Source organism: Schistocerca serialis, unplaced genomic scaffold (genome assembly GCF_023864345.2).
Source record: "Schistocerca serialis cubense isolate TAMUIC-IGC-003099 unplaced genomic scaffold, iqSchSeri2.2 HiC_scaffold_982, whole genome shotgun sequence".
In the NCBI taxonomy this organism is placed as follows: Eukaryota; Metazoa; Arthropoda; class Insecta; order Orthoptera; family Acrididae; genus Schistocerca; species Schistocerca serialis.
This window is the reverse complement of record NW_026048609.1, coordinates 1-14,502: the sequence shown is the minus strand read 5'-3', so window position 1 is coordinate 14,502 and position 14,502 is coordinate 1. Positions and strand designations below refer to the sequence as shown.

The 14,502-nt window shown below is 53.8% G+C and overlaps 34 non-coding genes across 34 annotated transcripts; 27 read left to right on the top strand and 7 right to left on the bottom strand.

The window, feature by feature from the left end:
• Positions 1-38: 38 nt before the first annotated feature.
• Positions 39-110, top strand: Trnae-uuc (transfer RNA glutamic acid (anticodon UUC)). The gene has a single exon. It is a non-coding gene; the product is annotated as a tRNA-Glu (tRNA).
• Positions 111-406: 296 nt separating this feature from the next.
• Trnak-uuu (transfer RNA lysine (anticodon UUU)) lies at positions 407-479 on the top strand. The gene has a single exon. It is a non-coding gene; the product is annotated as a tRNA-Lys (tRNA).
• Positions 480-618: 139 nt separating this feature from the next.
• Positions 619-700, top strand: Trnas-aga (transfer RNA serine (anticodon AGA)). The gene has a single exon. It is a non-coding gene; the product is annotated as a tRNA-Ser (tRNA).
• A 272-nt stretch (positions 701-972) lies between these two features.
• On the bottom strand, positions 973-1,044 carry Trnag-ucc (transfer RNA glycine (anticodon UCC)). Its single transcript has one exon. It is a non-coding gene; the product is annotated as a tRNA-Gly (tRNA).
• Positions 1,045-1,857: 813 nt separating this feature from the next.
• Trnam-cau (transfer RNA methionine (anticodon CAU)) lies at positions 1,858-1,930 on the top strand. Its single transcript has one exon. It is a non-coding gene; the product is annotated as a tRNA-Met (tRNA).
• Positions 1,931-2,252: 322 nt separating this feature from the next.
• On the top strand, positions 2,253-2,324 carry Trnae-uuc (transfer RNA glutamic acid (anticodon UUC)). Its single transcript has one exon. It is a non-coding gene; the product is annotated as a tRNA-Glu (tRNA).
• A 296-nt stretch (positions 2,325-2,620) lies between these two features.
• Trnak-uuu (transfer RNA lysine (anticodon UUU)) lies at positions 2,621-2,693 on the top strand. The gene has a single exon. It is a non-coding gene; the product is annotated as a tRNA-Lys (tRNA).
• A 139-nt stretch (positions 2,694-2,832) lies between these two features.
• Trnas-aga (transfer RNA serine (anticodon AGA)) lies at positions 2,833-2,914 on the top strand. The gene has a single exon. It is a non-coding gene; the product is annotated as a tRNA-Ser (tRNA).
• Positions 2,915-3,186: 272 nt separating this feature from the next.
• On the bottom strand, positions 3,187-3,258 carry Trnag-ucc (transfer RNA glycine (anticodon UCC)). Its single transcript has one exon. It is a non-coding gene; the product is annotated as a tRNA-Gly (tRNA).
• Positions 3,259-4,071: 813 nt separating this feature from the next.
• Trnam-cau (transfer RNA methionine (anticodon CAU)) lies at positions 4,072-4,144 on the top strand. Its single transcript has one exon. It is a non-coding gene; the product is annotated as a tRNA-Met (tRNA).
• A 322-nt stretch (positions 4,145-4,466) lies between these two features.
• Trnae-uuc (transfer RNA glutamic acid (anticodon UUC)) lies at positions 4,467-4,538 on the top strand. Its single transcript has one exon. It is a non-coding gene; the product is annotated as a tRNA-Glu (tRNA).
• A 296-nt stretch (positions 4,539-4,834) lies between these two features.
• Trnak-uuu (transfer RNA lysine (anticodon UUU)) lies at positions 4,835-4,907 on the top strand. The gene has a single exon. It is a non-coding gene; the product is annotated as a tRNA-Lys (tRNA).
• A 139-nt stretch (positions 4,908-5,046) lies between these two features.
• Trnas-aga (transfer RNA serine (anticodon AGA)) lies at positions 5,047-5,128 on the top strand. Its single transcript has one exon. It is a non-coding gene; the product is annotated as a tRNA-Ser (tRNA).
• Positions 5,129-5,400: 272 nt separating this feature from the next.
• Trnag-ucc (transfer RNA glycine (anticodon UCC)) lies at positions 5,401-5,472 on the bottom strand. Its single transcript has one exon. It is a non-coding gene; the product is annotated as a tRNA-Gly (tRNA).
• Positions 5,473-6,285: 813 nt separating this feature from the next.
• Positions 6,286-6,358, top strand: Trnam-cau (transfer RNA methionine (anticodon CAU)). Its single transcript has one exon. It is a non-coding gene; the product is annotated as a tRNA-Met (tRNA).
• Positions 6,359-6,680: 322 nt separating this feature from the next.
• Positions 6,681-6,752, top strand: Trnae-uuc (transfer RNA glutamic acid (anticodon UUC)). Its single transcript has one exon. It is a non-coding gene; the product is annotated as a tRNA-Glu (tRNA).
• A 296-nt stretch (positions 6,753-7,048) lies between these two features.
• Trnak-uuu (transfer RNA lysine (anticodon UUU)) lies at positions 7,049-7,121 on the top strand. Its single transcript has one exon. It is a non-coding gene; the product is annotated as a tRNA-Lys (tRNA).
• Positions 7,122-7,260: 139 nt separating this feature from the next.
• On the top strand, positions 7,261-7,342 carry Trnas-aga (transfer RNA serine (anticodon AGA)). Its single transcript has one exon. It is a non-coding gene; the product is annotated as a tRNA-Ser (tRNA).
• Positions 7,343-7,614: 272 nt separating this feature from the next.
• On the bottom strand, positions 7,615-7,686 carry Trnag-ucc (transfer RNA glycine (anticodon UCC)). Its single transcript has one exon. It is a non-coding gene; the product is annotated as a tRNA-Gly (tRNA).
• Positions 7,687-8,498: 812 nt separating this feature from the next.
• Positions 8,499-8,571, top strand: Trnam-cau (transfer RNA methionine (anticodon CAU)). Its single transcript has one exon. It is a non-coding gene; the product is annotated as a tRNA-Met (tRNA).
• Positions 8,572-8,893: 322 nt separating this feature from the next.
• Positions 8,894-8,965, top strand: Trnae-uuc (transfer RNA glutamic acid (anticodon UUC)). Its single transcript has one exon. It is a non-coding gene; the product is annotated as a tRNA-Glu (tRNA).
• A 296-nt stretch (positions 8,966-9,261) lies between these two features.
• On the top strand, positions 9,262-9,334 carry Trnak-uuu (transfer RNA lysine (anticodon UUU)). The gene has a single exon. It is a non-coding gene; the product is annotated as a tRNA-Lys (tRNA).
• A 139-nt stretch (positions 9,335-9,473) lies between these two features.
• Positions 9,474-9,555, top strand: Trnas-aga (transfer RNA serine (anticodon AGA)). Its single transcript has one exon. It is a non-coding gene; the product is annotated as a tRNA-Ser (tRNA).
• Positions 9,556-9,827: 272 nt separating this feature from the next.
• Trnag-ucc (transfer RNA glycine (anticodon UCC)) lies at positions 9,828-9,899 on the bottom strand. Its single transcript has one exon. It is a non-coding gene; the product is annotated as a tRNA-Gly (tRNA).
• Positions 9,900-10,712: 813 nt separating this feature from the next.
• Positions 10,713-10,785, top strand: Trnam-cau (transfer RNA methionine (anticodon CAU)). Its single transcript has one exon. It is a non-coding gene; the product is annotated as a tRNA-Met (tRNA).
• Positions 10,786-11,107: 322 nt separating this feature from the next.
• Trnae-uuc (transfer RNA glutamic acid (anticodon UUC)) lies at positions 11,108-11,179 on the top strand. The gene has a single exon. It is a non-coding gene; the product is annotated as a tRNA-Glu (tRNA).
• A 296-nt stretch (positions 11,180-11,475) lies between these two features.
• Positions 11,476-11,548, top strand: Trnak-uuu (transfer RNA lysine (anticodon UUU)). The gene has a single exon. It is a non-coding gene; the product is annotated as a tRNA-Lys (tRNA).
• Positions 11,549-11,687: 139 nt separating this feature from the next.
• On the top strand, positions 11,688-11,769 carry Trnas-aga (transfer RNA serine (anticodon AGA)). Its single transcript has one exon. It is a non-coding gene; the product is annotated as a tRNA-Ser (tRNA).
• A 272-nt stretch (positions 11,770-12,041) lies between these two features.
• On the bottom strand, positions 12,042-12,113 carry Trnag-ucc (transfer RNA glycine (anticodon UCC)). The gene has a single exon. It is a non-coding gene; the product is annotated as a tRNA-Gly (tRNA).
• Positions 12,114-12,926: 813 nt separating this feature from the next.
• On the top strand, positions 12,927-12,999 carry Trnam-cau (transfer RNA methionine (anticodon CAU)). Its single transcript has one exon. It is a non-coding gene; the product is annotated as a tRNA-Met (tRNA).
• A 322-nt stretch (positions 13,000-13,321) lies between these two features.
• On the top strand, positions 13,322-13,393 carry Trnae-uuc (transfer RNA glutamic acid (anticodon UUC)). The gene has a single exon. It is a non-coding gene; the product is annotated as a tRNA-Glu (tRNA).
• Positions 13,394-13,689: 296 nt separating this feature from the next.
• On the top strand, positions 13,690-13,762 carry Trnak-uuu (transfer RNA lysine (anticodon UUU)). Its single transcript has one exon. It is a non-coding gene; the product is annotated as a tRNA-Lys (tRNA).
• A 139-nt stretch (positions 13,763-13,901) lies between these two features.
• Positions 13,902-13,983, top strand: Trnas-aga (transfer RNA serine (anticodon AGA)). The gene has a single exon. It is a non-coding gene; the product is annotated as a tRNA-Ser (tRNA).
• A 272-nt stretch (positions 13,984-14,255) lies between these two features.
• Positions 14,256-14,330, bottom strand: Trnag-ucc (transfer RNA glycine (anticodon UCC)). The gene has a single exon. It is a non-coding gene; the product is annotated as a tRNA-Gly (tRNA).
• Between the last annotated feature and the right edge of the window lie 172 nt (positions 14,331-14,502).

Genomic DNA, 14,502 nt, shown 5'->3' with positions numbered 1-14,502 from the left:
GAGAGGAGAGGGAGTAAATCTGACGTTTATCGAGCAAATCCGGTGTGGTCTAGTGGCTAGGATACCTGGCTTTCACCCAGGAGGCCCGGGTTCGATTCCCGGTACCGGAAGGGAAGTTTTTGCGCACACGACCCTCCATGTTTTGGCCCTCCAACCCTCGTTTGTCGCCCTCCTTCCGGAGCTTCAACCGAGCGTAATCGGGGAAAACAGGCACGAGATGCAATTACTGTCAGCACCGGGGTAAAGGGAGAAGAGGCACTGGTCCGCTGTTGGGCTGCTACCAGCGTCAGTGGCAAGTCGGTGAAGTCGCCAGTTGCGCCAGAAGCCAGCAATTACCGTAGTACGCCTACACACGCGTTCCAGTTATTCACATTGCCTGCAGCTGCTCCATCCACAGCAAGCGTGAGCCCGGATAGCTCAGTCGGTAGAGCATTAGGCTTTTAACCTAAGGGTCCAGGGTTCGAGTCCCTGTCCGGGCGAAGATTTTAACGCTTCCGTAATGGCTCGTCTCGTAGCGCTGGTAGCCCTGCCGTAATCAGTGCACGGAGTTCGTTTCCTGTCAACATTCTGCGCAGAACGGTTTGATTTTTCACGATTCGAGGGGACTTTTGGCTGCGAGCAGTCGTGGCCGAGTGGTTAAGGCGTCTGACTAGAAATCAGATTCCCTCTGGGAGCGTAGGTTCGAGTCCTACCGACTGCGTCTCTTTTTTTTTTATTTTTTTGTTTAAGAAGAAGGAGCACAAAACTTCGCAGTTTGCCTGTACTTCGCTACACCTCACCTCTCACAGCCGTTTATATCGCCTGTCCTCTTGATAAGGGCGAATTCCAAGCGTCAGCTTTCGCGTCAGCCGAGCAAAGTCGGGACAAGTCGGGACATACTACAGGATGGCCTGGAGTGGAGCAACGACGGAAAGAAAACGTTAATGTAACAGCACGTGGCTCACATACTCAGACGTAAAAATTTGCGCCCGTTGCGGTGGCCGGGAATCGAACCCGGATCAACTGCTGGGAAGGCAACTATGCTCACCATTACACCACCACCGCACAGCCGCTGCTCGTAACGCCGCGCTGTGTCGGCTTCCCGCCCGCCGGCAGCGGCCCACGGTGATAGTAGCTGTAGGCGCTTTACGAGGTAGGAGGGTGCATCCACACGCGTTCGGGCAGCGCCTCCACGCACGCTGCGTCTTTGGGCAAGACTCGTCGCCGCGGCCGCAAGGTTACTCACACGATAGTGATGAGCGGTCGCTTTAAGGCAGTGTAGTGGGGGACTCCGCGTGTGTAGCACTTTTTTCGGCTGTATCCGGCGTCGTTGGGTGGCAATCCCACTTTCCCTGCAGACAGCTACTCTGGAATATGCTCGGGAAGCACGGCCGACCGCCCCCAACAAATGCAACTAAAAAAATGAGAACAACAACTAAAAAAGTGGTAGGTTGTTCGCCTACCACTCGGGCGGCCCGGGTTCGATTCCCGGCCGATGCATCGTTTTGCTGTTCTCGCTATAATGCTGCCGCGCCGATTGCTCGTTTGAGCTGCGTCAGCCTCAGGAATGTATAGCAGGATTCGCTGTGAGAAGAACCAAACACGCAGCACGCAAGAGACCGTACTTGGACGGACGCGTGCTATTTCTGAACTCTAGCGTCAGCCTGGCCCTACAGGCCGCTGTGTTCAGGTGCCGCAAGGGCGATGTACTGTAACCTCAGGCAGTGCTGCTTTCCGTTGAAAAAGCCGCGGCAGCAGTTTAATCTAGCAATTCGGGAAAGCACGTGTAGCAACACAACAGATTCTTGAGAAAGCGCAAACTGTCTATCTCTAATATGCGAGACTTACCAAGTTTCCTGGGACGTTGCTTGCAAACGTGCCTCGGTAGCGCAGTGGGTAGCGCGTAAGTCTCATAATCTTAAGGTCGTGAGTTCGATCCTCACCCGGGGCATTTAATTTGCTGTACATCATGGCTGAATTAACGGCGTTGCTGTTGCTAGGGAACGAACTGAATTGTCGTTTGTTATCCACAAGGAGCCCACGCCTCAGCGTTAAAATGTTTACATCCAGCTATGGCAAGGTACAGCTTTGACCTTTCTCCTCCCCTGTTGTGAGTAAAATATGATGCAAACTGCAATGAATTGTCAGTTTCGAGCTGTGCGCCATGCCAGTCTGCAAGCGCAAATATGCTCGCAAACAGAGAACACCACTAAGTCCGGATTCAGCACGAAAAGCGAGAGGAGAGGGAGTAAATCTGACGTTTATCGAGCAAATCCGGTGTGGTCTAGTGGCTAGGATACCTGGCTTTCACCCAGGAGGCCCGGGTTCGATTCCCGGTACCGGAAGGGAAGTTTTTGCGCACACGACCCTCCATGTTTTGGCCCTCCAACCCTCGTTTGTCGCCCTCCTTCCGGAGCTTCAACCGAGCGTAATCGGGGAAAACAGGCACGAGATGCAATTACTGTCAGCACCGGGGTAAAGGGAGAAGAGGCACTGGTCCGCTGTTGGGCTGCTACCAGCGTCAGTGGCAAGTCGGTGAAGTCGCCAGTTGCGCCAGAAGCCAGCAATTACCGTAGTACGCCTACACACGCGTTCCAGTTATTCACATTGCCTGCAGCTGCTCCATCCACAGCAAGCGTGAGCCCGGATAGCTCAGTCGGTAGAGCATTAGGCTTTTAACCTAAGGGTCCAGGGTTCGAGTCCCTGTCCGGGCGAAGATTTTAACGCTTCCGTAATGGCTCGTCTCGTAGCGCTGGTAGCCCTGCCGTAATCAGTGCACGGAGTTCGTTTCCTGTCAACATTCTGCGCAGAACGGTTTGATTTTTCACGATTCGAGGGGACTTTTGGCTGCGAGCAGTCGTGGCCGAGTGGTTAAGGCGTCTGACTAGAAATCAGATTCCCTCTGGGAGCGTAGGTTCGAGTCCTACCGACTGCGTCTCTTTTTTTTTTATTTTTTTGTTTAAGAAGAAGGAGCACAAAACTTCGCAGTTTGCCTGTACTTCGCTACACCTCACCTCTCACAGCCGTTTATATCGCCTGTCCTCTTGATAAGGGCGAATTCCAAGCGTCAGCTTTCGCGTCAGCCGAGCAAAGTCGGGACAAGTCGGGACATACTACAGGATGGCCTGGAGTGGAGCAACGACGGAAAGAAAACGTTAATGTAACAGCACGTGGCTCACATACTCAGACGTAAAAATTTGCGCCCGTTGCGGTGGCCGGGAATCGAACCCGGATCAACTGCTGGGAAGGCAACTATGCTCACCATTACACCACCACCGCACAGCCGCTGCTCGTAACGCCGCGCTGTGTCGGCTTCCCGCCCGCCGGCAGCGGCCCACGGTGATAGTAGCTGTAGGCGCTTTACGAGGTAGGAGGGTGCATCCACACGCGTTCGGGCAGCGCCTCCACGCACGCTGCGTCTTTGGGCAAGACTCGTCGCCGCGGCCGCAAGGTTACTCACACGATAGTGATGAGCGGTCGCTTTAAGGCAGTGTAGTGGGGGACTCCGCGTGTGTAGCACTTTTTTCGGCTGTATCCGGCGTCGTTGGGTGGCAATCCCACTTTCCCTGCAGACAGCTACTCTGGAATATGCTCGGGAAGCACGGCCGACCGCCCCCAACAAATGCAACTAAAAAAATGAGAACAACAACTAAAAAAGTGGTAGGTTGTTCGCCTACCACTCGGGCGGCCCGGGTTCGATTCCCGGCCGATGCATCGTTTTGCTGTTCTCGCTATAATGCTGCCGCGCCGATTGCTCGTTTGAGCTGCGTCAGCCTCAGGAATGTATAGCAGGATTCGCTGTGAGAAGAACCAAACACGCAGCACGCAAGAGACCGTACTTGGACGGACGCGTGCTATTTCTGAACTCTAGCGTCAGCCTGGCCCTACAGGCCGCTGTGTTCAGGTGCCGCAAGGGCGATGTACTGTAACCTCAGGCAGTGCTGCTTTCCGTTGAAAAAGCCGCGGCAGCAGTTTAATCTAGCAATTCGGGAAAGCACGTGTAGCAACACAACAGATTCTTGAGAAAGCGCAAACTGTCTATCTCTAATATGCGAGACTTACCAAGTTTCCTGGGACGTTGCTTGCAAACGTGCCTCGGTAGCGCAGTGGGTAGCGCGTAAGTCTCATAATCTTAAGGTCGTGAGTTCGATCCTCACCCGGGGCATTTAATTTGCTGTACATCATGGCTGAATTAACGGCGTTGCTGTTGCTAGGGAACGAACTGAATTGTCGTTTGTTATCCACAAGGAGCCCACGCCTCAGCGTTAAAATGTTTACATCCAGCTATGGCAAGGTACAGCTTTGACCTTTCTCCTCCCCTGTTGTGAGTAAAATATGATGCAAACTGCAATGAATTGTCAGTTTCGAGCTGTGCGCCATGCCAGTCTGCAAGCGCAAATATGCTCGCAAACAGAGAACACCACTAAGTCCGGATTCAGCACGAAAAGCGAGAGGAGAGGGAGTAAATCTGACGTTTATCGAGCAAATCCGGTGTGGTCTAGTGGCTAGGATACCTGGCTTTCACCCAGGAGGCCCGGGTTCGATTCCCGGTACCGGAAGGGAAGTTTTTGCGCACACGACCCTCCATGTTTTGGCCCTCCAACCCTCGTTTGTCGCCCTCCTTCCGGAGCTTCAACCGAGCGTAATCGGGGAAAACAGGCACGAGATGCAATTACTGTCAGCACCGGGGTAAAGGGAGAAGAGGCACTGGTCCGCTGTTGGGCTGCTACCAGCGTCAGTGGCAAGTCGGTGAAGTCGCCAGTTGCGCCAGAAGCCAGCAATTACCGTAGTACGCCTACACACGCGTTCCAGTTATTCACATTGCCTGCAGCTGCTCCATCCACAGCAAGCGTGAGCCCGGATAGCTCAGTCGGTAGAGCATTAGGCTTTTAACCTAAGGGTCCAGGGTTCGAGTCCCTGTCCGGGCGAAGATTTTAACGCTTCCGTAATGGCTCGTCTCGTAGCGCTGGTAGCCCTGCCGTAATCAGTGCACGGAGTTCGTTTCCTGTCAACATTCTGCGCAGAACGGTTTGATTTTTCACGATTCGAGGGGACTTTTGGCTGCGAGCAGTCGTGGCCGAGTGGTTAAGGCGTCTGACTAGAAATCAGATTCCCTCTGGGAGCGTAGGTTCGAGTCCTACCGACTGCGTCTCTTTTTTTTTTATTTTTTTGTTTAAGAAGAAGGAGCACAAAACTTCGCAGTTTGCCTGTACTTCGCTACACCTCACCTCTCACAGCCGTTTATATCGCCTGTCCTCTTGATAAGGGCGAATTCCAAGCGTCAGCTTTCGCGTCAGCCGAGCAAAGTCGGGACAAGTCGGGACATACTACAGGATGGCCTGGAGTGGAGCAACGACGGAAAGAAAACGTTAATGTAACAGCACGTGGCTCACATACTCAGACGTAAAAATTTGCGCCCGTTGCGGTGGCCGGGAATCGAACCCGGATCAACTGCTGGGAAGGCAACTATGCTCACCATTACACCACCACCGCACAGCCGCTGCTCGTAACGCCGCGCTGTGTCGGCTTCCCGCCCGCCGGCAGCGGCCCACGGTGATAGTAGCTGTAGGCGCTTTACGAGGTAGGAGGGTGCATCCACACGCGTTCGGGCAGCGCCTCCACGCACGCTGCGTCTTTGGGCAAGACTCGTCGCCGCGGCCGCAAGGTTACTCACACGATAGTGATGAGCGGTCGCTTTAAGGCAGTGTAGTGGGGGACTCCGCGTGTGTAGCACTTTTTTCGGCTGTATCCGGCGTCGTTGGGTGGCAATCCCACTTTCCCTGCAGACAGCTACTCTGGAATATGCTCGGGAAGCACGGCCGACCGCCCCCAACAAATGCAACTAAAAAAATGAGAACAACAACTAAAAAAGTGGTAGGTTGTTCGCCTACCACTCGGGCGGCCCGGGTTCGATTCCCGGCCGATGCATCGTTTTGCTGTTCTCGCTATAATGCTGCCGCGCCGATTGCTCGTTTGAGCTGCGTCAGCCTCAGGAATGTATAGCAGGATTCGCTGTGAGAAGAACCAAACACGCAGCACGCAAGAGACCGTACTTGGACGGACGCGTGCTATTTCTGAACTCTAGCGTCAGCCTGGCCCTACAGGCCGCTGTGTTCAGGTGCCGCAAGGGCGATGTACTGTAACCTCAGGCAGTGCTGCTTTCCGTTGAAAAAGCCGCGGCAGCAGTTTAATCTAGCAATTCGGGAAAGCACGTGTAGCAACACAACAGATTCTTGAGAAAGCGCAAACTGTCTATCTCTAATATGCGAGACTTACCAAGTTTCCTGGGACGTTGCTTGCAAACGTGCCTCGGTAGCGCAGTGGGTAGCGCGTAAGTCTCATAATCTTAAGGTCGTGAGTTCGATCCTCACCCGGGGCATTTAATTTGCTGTACATCATGGCTGAATTAACGGCGTTGCTGTTGCTAGGGAACGAACTGAATTGTCGTTTGTTATCCACAAGGAGCCCACGCCTCAGCGTTAAAATGTTTACATCCAGCTATGGCAAGGTACAGCTTTGACCTTTCTCCTCCCCTGTTGTGAGTAAAATATGATGCAAACTGCAATGAATTGTCAGTTTCGAGCTGTGCGCCATGCCAGTCTGCAAGCGCAAATATGCTCGCAAACAGAGAACACCACTAAGTCCGGATTCAGCACGAAAAGCGAGAGGAGAGGGAGTAAATCTGACGTTTATCGAGCAAATCCGGTGTGGTCTAGTGGCTAGGATACCTGGCTTTCACCCAGGAGGCCCGGGTTCGATTCCCGGTACCGGAAGGGAAGTTTTTGCGCACACGACCCTCCATGTTTTGGCCCTCCAACCCTCGTTTGTCGCCCTCCTTCCGGAGCTTCAACCGAGCGTAATCGGGGAAAACAGGCACGAGATGCAATTACTGTCAGCACCGGGGTAAAGGGAGAAGAGGCACTGGTCCGCTGTTGGGCTGCTACCAGCGTCAGTGGCAAGTCGGTGAAGTCGCCAGTTGCGCCAGAAGCCAGCAATTACCGTAGTACGCCTACACACGCGTTCCAGTTATTCACATTGCCTGCAGCTGCTCCATCCACAGCAAGCGTGAGCCCGGATAGCTCAGTCGGTAGAGCATTAGGCTTTTAACCTAAGGGTCCAGGGTTCGAGTCCCTGTCCGGGCGAAGATTTTAACGCTTCCGTAATGGCTCGTCTCGTAGCGCTGGTAGCCCTGCCGTAATCAGTGCACGGAGTTCGTTTCCTGTCAACATTCTGCGCAGAACGGTTTGATTTTTCACGATTCGAGGGGACTTTTGGCTGCGAGCAGTCGTGGCCGAGTGGTTAAGGCGTCTGACTAGAAATCAGATTCCCTCTGGGAGCGTAGGTTCGAGTCCTACCGACTGCGTCTCTTTTTTTTTTATTTTTTTGTTTAAGAAGAAGGAGCACAAAACTTCGCAGTTTGCCTGTACTTCGCTACACCTCACCTCTCACAGCCGTTTATATCGCCTGTCCTCTTGATAAGGGCGAATTCCAAGCGTCAGCTTTCGCGTCAGCCGAGCAAAGTCGGGACAAGTCGGGACATACTACAGGATGGCCTGGAGTGGAGCAACGACGGAAAGAAAACGTTAATGTAACAGCACGTGGCTCACATACTCAGACGTAAAAATTTGCGCCCGTTGCGGTGGCCGGGAATCGAACCCGGATCAACTGCTGGGAAGGCAACTATGCTCACCATTACACCACCACCGCACAGCCGCTGCTCGTAACGCCGCGCTGTGTCGGCTTCCCGCCCGCCGGCAGCGGCCCACGGTGATAGTAGCTGTAGGCGCTTTACGAGGTAGGAGGGTGCATCCACACGCGTTCGGGCAGCGCCTCCACGCACGCTGCGTCTTTGGGCAAGACTCGTCGCCGCGGCCGCAAGGTTACTCACACGATAGTGATGAGCGGTCGCTTTAAGGCAGTGTAGTGGGGGACTCCGCGTGTGTAGCACTTTTTTCGGCTGTATCCGGCGTCGTTGGGTGGCAATCCCACTTTCCCTGCAGACAGCTACTCTGGAATATGCTCGGGAAGCACGGCCGACCGCCCCCAACAAATGCAACTAAAAAAATGAGAACAACAACTAAAAAAGTGGTAGGTTGTTCGCCTACCACTCGGGCGGCCCGGGTTCGATTCCCGGCCGATGCATCGTTTTGCTGTTCTCGCTATAATGCTGCCGCGCCGATTGCTCGTTTGAGCTGCGTCAGCCTCAGGAATGTATAGCAGGATTCGCTGTGAGAAGAACCAAACACGCAGCACGCAAGAGACCGTACTTGGACGGACGCGTGCTATTTCTGAACTCTAGCGTCAGCCTGGCCCTACAGGCCGCTGTGTTCAGGTGCCGCAAGGGCGATGTACTGTAACCTCAGGCAGTGCTGCTTTCCGTTGAAAAAGCCGCGGCAGCAGTTTAATCTAGCAATTCGGGAAAGCACGTGTAGCAACACAACAGATTCTTGAGAAAGCGCAACTGTCTATCTCTAATATGCGAGACTTACCAAGTTTCCTGGGACGTTGCTTGCAAACGTGCCTCGGTAGCGCAGTGGGTAGCGCGTAAGTCTCATAATCTTAAGGTCGTGAGTTCGATCCTCACCCGGGGCATTTAATTTGCTGTACATCATGGCTGAATTAACGGCGTTGCTGTTGCTAGGGAACGAACTGAATTGTCGTTTGTTATCCACAAGGAGCCCACGCCTCAGCGTTAAAATGTTTACATCCAGCTATGGCAAGGTACAGCTTTGACCTTTCTCCTCCCCTGTTGTGAGTAAAATATGATGCAAACTGCAATGAATTGTCAGTTTCGAGCTGTGCGCCATGCCAGTCTGCAAGCGCAAATATGCTCGCAAACAGAGAACACCACTAAGTCCGGATTCAGCACGAAAAGCGAGAGGAGAGGGAGTAAATCTGACGTTTATCGAGCAAATCCGGTGTGGTCTAGTGGCTAGGATACCTGGCTTTCACCCAGGAGGCCCGGGTTCGATTCCCGGTACCGGAAGGGAAGTTTTTGCGCACACGACCCTCCATGTTTTGGCCCTCCAACCCTCGTTTGTCGCCCTCCTTCCGGAGCTTCAACCGAGCGTAATCGGGGAAAACAGGCACGAGATGCAATTACTGTCAGCACCGGGGTAAAGGGAGAAGAGGCACTGGTCCGCTGTTGGGCTGCTACCAGCGTCAGTGGCAAGTCGGTGAAGTCGCCAGTTGCGCCAGAAGCCAGCAATTACCGTAGTACGCCTACACACGCGTTCCAGTTATTCACATTGCCTGCAGCTGCTCCATCCACAGCAAGCGTGAGCCCGGATAGCTCAGTCGGTAGAGCATTAGGCTTTTAACCTAAGGGTCCAGGGTTCGAGTCCCTGTCCGGGCGAAGATTTTAACGCTTCCGTAATGGCTCGTCTCGTAGCGCTGGTAGCCCTGCCGTAATCAGTGCACGGAGTTCGTTTCCTGTCAACATTCTGCGCAGAACGGTTTGATTTTTCACGATTCGAGGGGACTTTTGGCTGCGAGCAGTCGTGGCCGAGTGGTTAAGGCGTCTGACTAGAAATCAGATTCCCTCTGGGAGCGTAGGTTCGAGTCCTACCGACTGCGTCTCTTTTTTTTTTATTTTTTTGTTTAAGAAGAAGGAGCACAAAACTTCGCAGTTTGCCTGTACTTCGCTACACCTCACCTCTCACAGCCGTTTATATCGCCTGTCCTCTTGATAAGGGCGAATTCCAAGCGTCAGCTTTCGCGTCAGCCGAGCAAAGTCGGGACAAGTCGGGACATACTACAGGATGGCCTGGAGTGGAGCAACGACGGAAAGAAAACGTTAATGTAACAGCACGTGGCTCACATACTCAGACGTAAAAATTTGCGCCCGTTGCGGTGGCCGGGAATCGAACCCGGATCAACTGCTGGGAAGGCAACTATGCTCACCATTACACCACCACCGCACAGCCGCTGCTCGTAACGCCGCGCTGTGTCGGCTTCCCGCCCGCCGGCAGCGGCCCACGGTGATAGTAGCTGTAGGCGCTTTACGAGGTAGGAGGGTGCATCCACACGCGTTCGGGCAGCGCCTCCACGCACGCTGCGTCTTTGGGCAAGACTCGTCGCCGCGGCCGCAAGGTTACTCACACGATAGTGATGAGCGGTCGCTTTAAGGCAGTGTAGTGGGGGACTCCGCGTGTGTAGCACTTTTTTCGGCTGTATCCGGCGTCGTTGGGTGGCAATCCCACTTTCCCTGCAGACAGCTACTCTGGAATATGCTCGGGAAGCACGGCCGACCGCCCCCAACAAATGCAACTAAAAAAATGAGAACAACAACTAAAAAAGTGGTAGGTTGTTCGCCTACCACTCGGGCGGCCCGGGTTCGATTCCCGGCCGATGCATCGTTTTGCTGTTCTCGCTATAATGCTGCCGCGCCGATTGCTCGTTTGAGCTGCGTCAGCCTCAGGAATGTATAGCAGGATTCGCTGTGAGAAGAACCAAACACGCAGCACGCAAGAGACCGTACTTGGACGGACGCGTGCTATTTCTGAACTCTAGCGTCAGCCTGGCCCTACAGGCCGCTGTGTTCAGGTGCCGCAAGGGCGATGTACTGTAACCTCAGGCAGTGCTGCTTTCCGTTGAAAAAGCCGCGGCAGCAGTTTAATCTAGCAATTCGGGAAAGCACGTGTAGCAACACAACAGATTCTTGAGAAAGCGCAAACTGTCTATCTCTAATATGCGAGACTTACCAAGTTTCCTGGGACGTTGCTTGCAAACGTGCCTCGGTAGCGCAGTGGGTAGCGCGTAAGTCTCATAATCTTAAGGTCGTGAGTTCGATCCTCACCCGGGGCATTTAATTTGCTGTACATCATGGCTGAATTAACGGCGTTGCTGTTGCTAGGGAACGAACTGAATTGTCGTTTGTTATCCACAAGGAGCCCACGCCTCAGCGTTAAAATGTTTACATCCAGCTATGGCAAGGTACAGCTTTGACCTTTCTCCTCCCCTGTTGTGAGTAAAATATGATGCAAACTGCAATGAATTGTCAGTTTCGAGCTGTGCGCCATGCCAGTCTGCAAGCGCAAATATGCTCGCAAACAGAGAACACCACTAAGTCCGGATTCAGCACGAAAAGCGAGAGGAGAGGGAGTAAATCTGACGTTTATCGAGCAAATCCGGTGTGGTCTAGTGGCTAGGATACCTGGCTTTCACCCAGGAGGCCCGGGTTCGATTCCCGGTACCGGAAGGGAAGTTTTTGCGCACACGACCCTCCATGTTTTGGCCCTCCAACCCTCGTTTGTCGCCCTCCTTCCGGAGCTTCAACCGAGCGTAATCGGGGAAAACAGGCACGAGATGCAATTACTGTCAGCACCGGGGTAAAGGGAGAAGAGGCACTGGTCCGCTGTTGGGCTGCTACCAGCGTCAGTGGCAAGTCGGTGAAGTCGCCAGTTGCGCCAGAAGCCAGCAATTACCGTAGTACGCCTACACACGCGTTCCAGTTATTCACATTGCCTGCAGCTGCTCCATCCACAGCAAGCGTGAGCCCGGATAGCTCAGTCGGTAGAGCATTAGGCTTTTAACCTAAGGGTCCAGGGTTCGAGTCCCTGTCCGGGCGAAGATTTTAACGCTTCCGTAATGGCTCGTCTCGTAGCGCTGGTAGCCCTGCCGTAATCAGTGCACGGAGTTCGTTTCCTGTCAACATTCTGCGCAGAACGGTTTGATTTTTCACGATTCGAGGGGACTTTTGGCTGCGAGCAGTCGTGGCCGAGTGGTTAAGGCGTCTGACTAGAAATCAGATTCCCTCTGGGAGCGTAGGTTCGAGTCCTACCGACTGCGTCTCTTTTTTTTTTATTTTTTTGTTTAAGAAGAAGGAGCACAAAACTTCGCAGTTTGCCTGTACTTCGCTACACCTCACCTCTCACAGCCGTTTATATCGCCTGTCCTCTTGATAAGGGCGAATTCCAAGCGTCAGCTTTCGCGTCAGCCGAGCAAAGTCGGGACAAGTCGGGACATACTACAGGATGGCCTGGAGTGGAGCAACGACGGAAAGAAAACGTTAATGTAACAGCACGTGGCTCACATACTCAGACGTAAAAATTTGCGCCCGTTGCGGTGGCCGGGAATCGAACCCGGATCAACTGCTGGGAAGGCAACTATGCTCACCATTACACCACCACCGCACAGCCGCTGCTCGTAACGCCGCGCTGTGTCGGCTTCCCGCCCGCCGGCAGCGGCCCACGGTGATAGTAGCTGTAGGCGCTTTACGAGGTAGGAGGGTGCATCCACACGCGTTCGGGCAGCGCCTCCACGCACGCTGCGTCTTTGGGCAAGACTCGTCGCCGCGGCCGCAAGGTTACTCACACGATAGTGATGAGCGGTCGCTTTAAGGCAGTGTAGTGGGGGGACTCCGCGTGTGTAGCACTTTTTTCGGCTGTATCCGGCGTCGTTGGGTGGCAATCCCACTTTCCCTGCAGACAGCTACTCTGGAATATGCTCGGGAAGCACGGCCGACCGCCCCCAACAAATGCAACTAAAAAAATGAGAACAACAACTAAAAAAGTGGTAGGTTGTTCGCCTACCACTCGGGCGGCCCGGGTTCGATTCCGGCCGATGCATCGTTTTGCTGTTCTCGCTATAATGCTGCCGCGCCGATTGCTCGTTTGAGCTGCGTCAGCCTCAGGAATGTATAGCAGGATTCGCTGTGAGAAGAACCAAACACGCAGCACGCAAGAGACCGTACTTGGACGGACGCGTGCTATTTCTGAACTCTAGCGTCAGCCTGGCCCTACAGGCCGCTGTGTTCAGGTGCCGCAAGGGCGATGTACTGTAACCTCAGGCAGTGCTGCTTTCCGTTGAAAAAGCCGCGGCAGCAGTTTAATCTAGCAATTCGGGAAAGCACGTGTAGCAACACAACAGATTCTTGAGAAAGCGCAAACTGTCTATCTCTAATATGCGAGACTTACCAAGTTTCCTGGGACGTTGCTTGCAAACGTGCCTCGGTAGCGCAGTGGGTAGCGCGTAAGTCTCATAATCTTAAGGTCGTGAGTTCGATCCTCACCCGGGGCATTTAATTTGCTGTACATCATGGCTGAATTAACGGCGTTGCTGTTGCTAGGGAACGAACTGAATTGTCGTTTGTTATCCACAAGGAGCCCACGCCTCAGCGTTAAAATGTTTACATCCAGCTATGGCAAGGTACAGCTTTGACCTTTCTCCTCCCCTGTTGTGAGTAAAATATGATGCAAACTGCAATGAATTGTCAGTTTCGAGCTGTGCGCCATGCCAGTCTGCAAGCGCAAATATGCTCGCAAACAGAGAACACCACTAAGTCCGGATTCAGCACGAAAAGCGAGAGGAGAGGGAGTAAATCTGACGTTTATCGAGCAAATCCGGTGTGGTCTAGTGGCTAGGATACCTGGCTTTCACCCAGGAGGCCCGGGTTCGATTCCCGGTACCGGAAGGGAAGTTTTTGCGCACACGACCCTCCATGTTTTGGCCCTCCAACCCTCGTTTGTCGCCCTCCTTCCGGAGCTTCAACCGAGCGTAATCGGGGAAAACAGGCACGAGATGCAATTACTGTCAGCACCGGGGTAAAGGGAGAAGAGGCACTGGTCCGCTGTTGGGCTGCTACCAGCGTCAGTGGCAAGTCGGTGAAGTCGCCAGTTGCGCCAGAAGCCAGCAATTACCGTAGTACGCCTACACACGCGTTCCAGTTATTCACATTGCCTGCAGCTGCTCCATCCACAGCAAGCGTGAGCCCGGATAGCTCAGTCGGTAGAGCATTAGGCTTTTAACCTAAGGGTCCAGGGTTCGAGTCCCTGTCCGGGCGAAGATTTTAACGCTTCCGTAATGGCTCGTCTCGTAGCGCTGGTAGCCCTGCCGTAATCAGTGCACGGAGTTCGTTTCCTGTCAACATTCTGCGCAGAACGGTTTGATTTTTCACGATTCGAGGGGACTTTTGGCTGCGAGCAGTCGTGGCCGAGTGGTTAAGGCGTCTGACTAGAAATCAGATTCCCTCTGGGAGCGTAGGTTCGAGTCCTACCGACTGCGTCTCTTTTTTTTTTATTTTTTTGTTTAAGAAGAAGGAGCACAAAACTTCGCAGTTTGCCTGTACTTCGCTACACCTCACCTCTCACAGCCGTTTATATCGCCTGTCCTCTTGATAAGGGCGAATTCCAAGCGTCAGCTTTCGCGTCAGCCGAGCAAAGTCGGGACAAGTCGGGACATACTACAGGATGGCCTGGAGTGGAGCAACGACGGAAAGAAAACGTTAATGTAACAGCACGTGGCTCACATACTCAGACGTAAAAATTTGCGCCCGTTGCGGTGGCCGGGAATCGAACCCGGATCAACTGCTGGGAAGGCAACTATGCTCACCATTACACCACCAACCCCGCACAGCCGCTGCTCGTAACGCCGCGCTGTGTCGGCTTCCCGCCCGCCGGCAGCGGCCCACGGTGATAGTAGCTGTAGGCGCTTTACGAGGTAGGAGGGTGCATCCACACGCGTTCGGGCAGCGCCTCCACGCACGCTGCGTCTTTGGGCAAGACTCGTCGCCGCGGCCGCAAG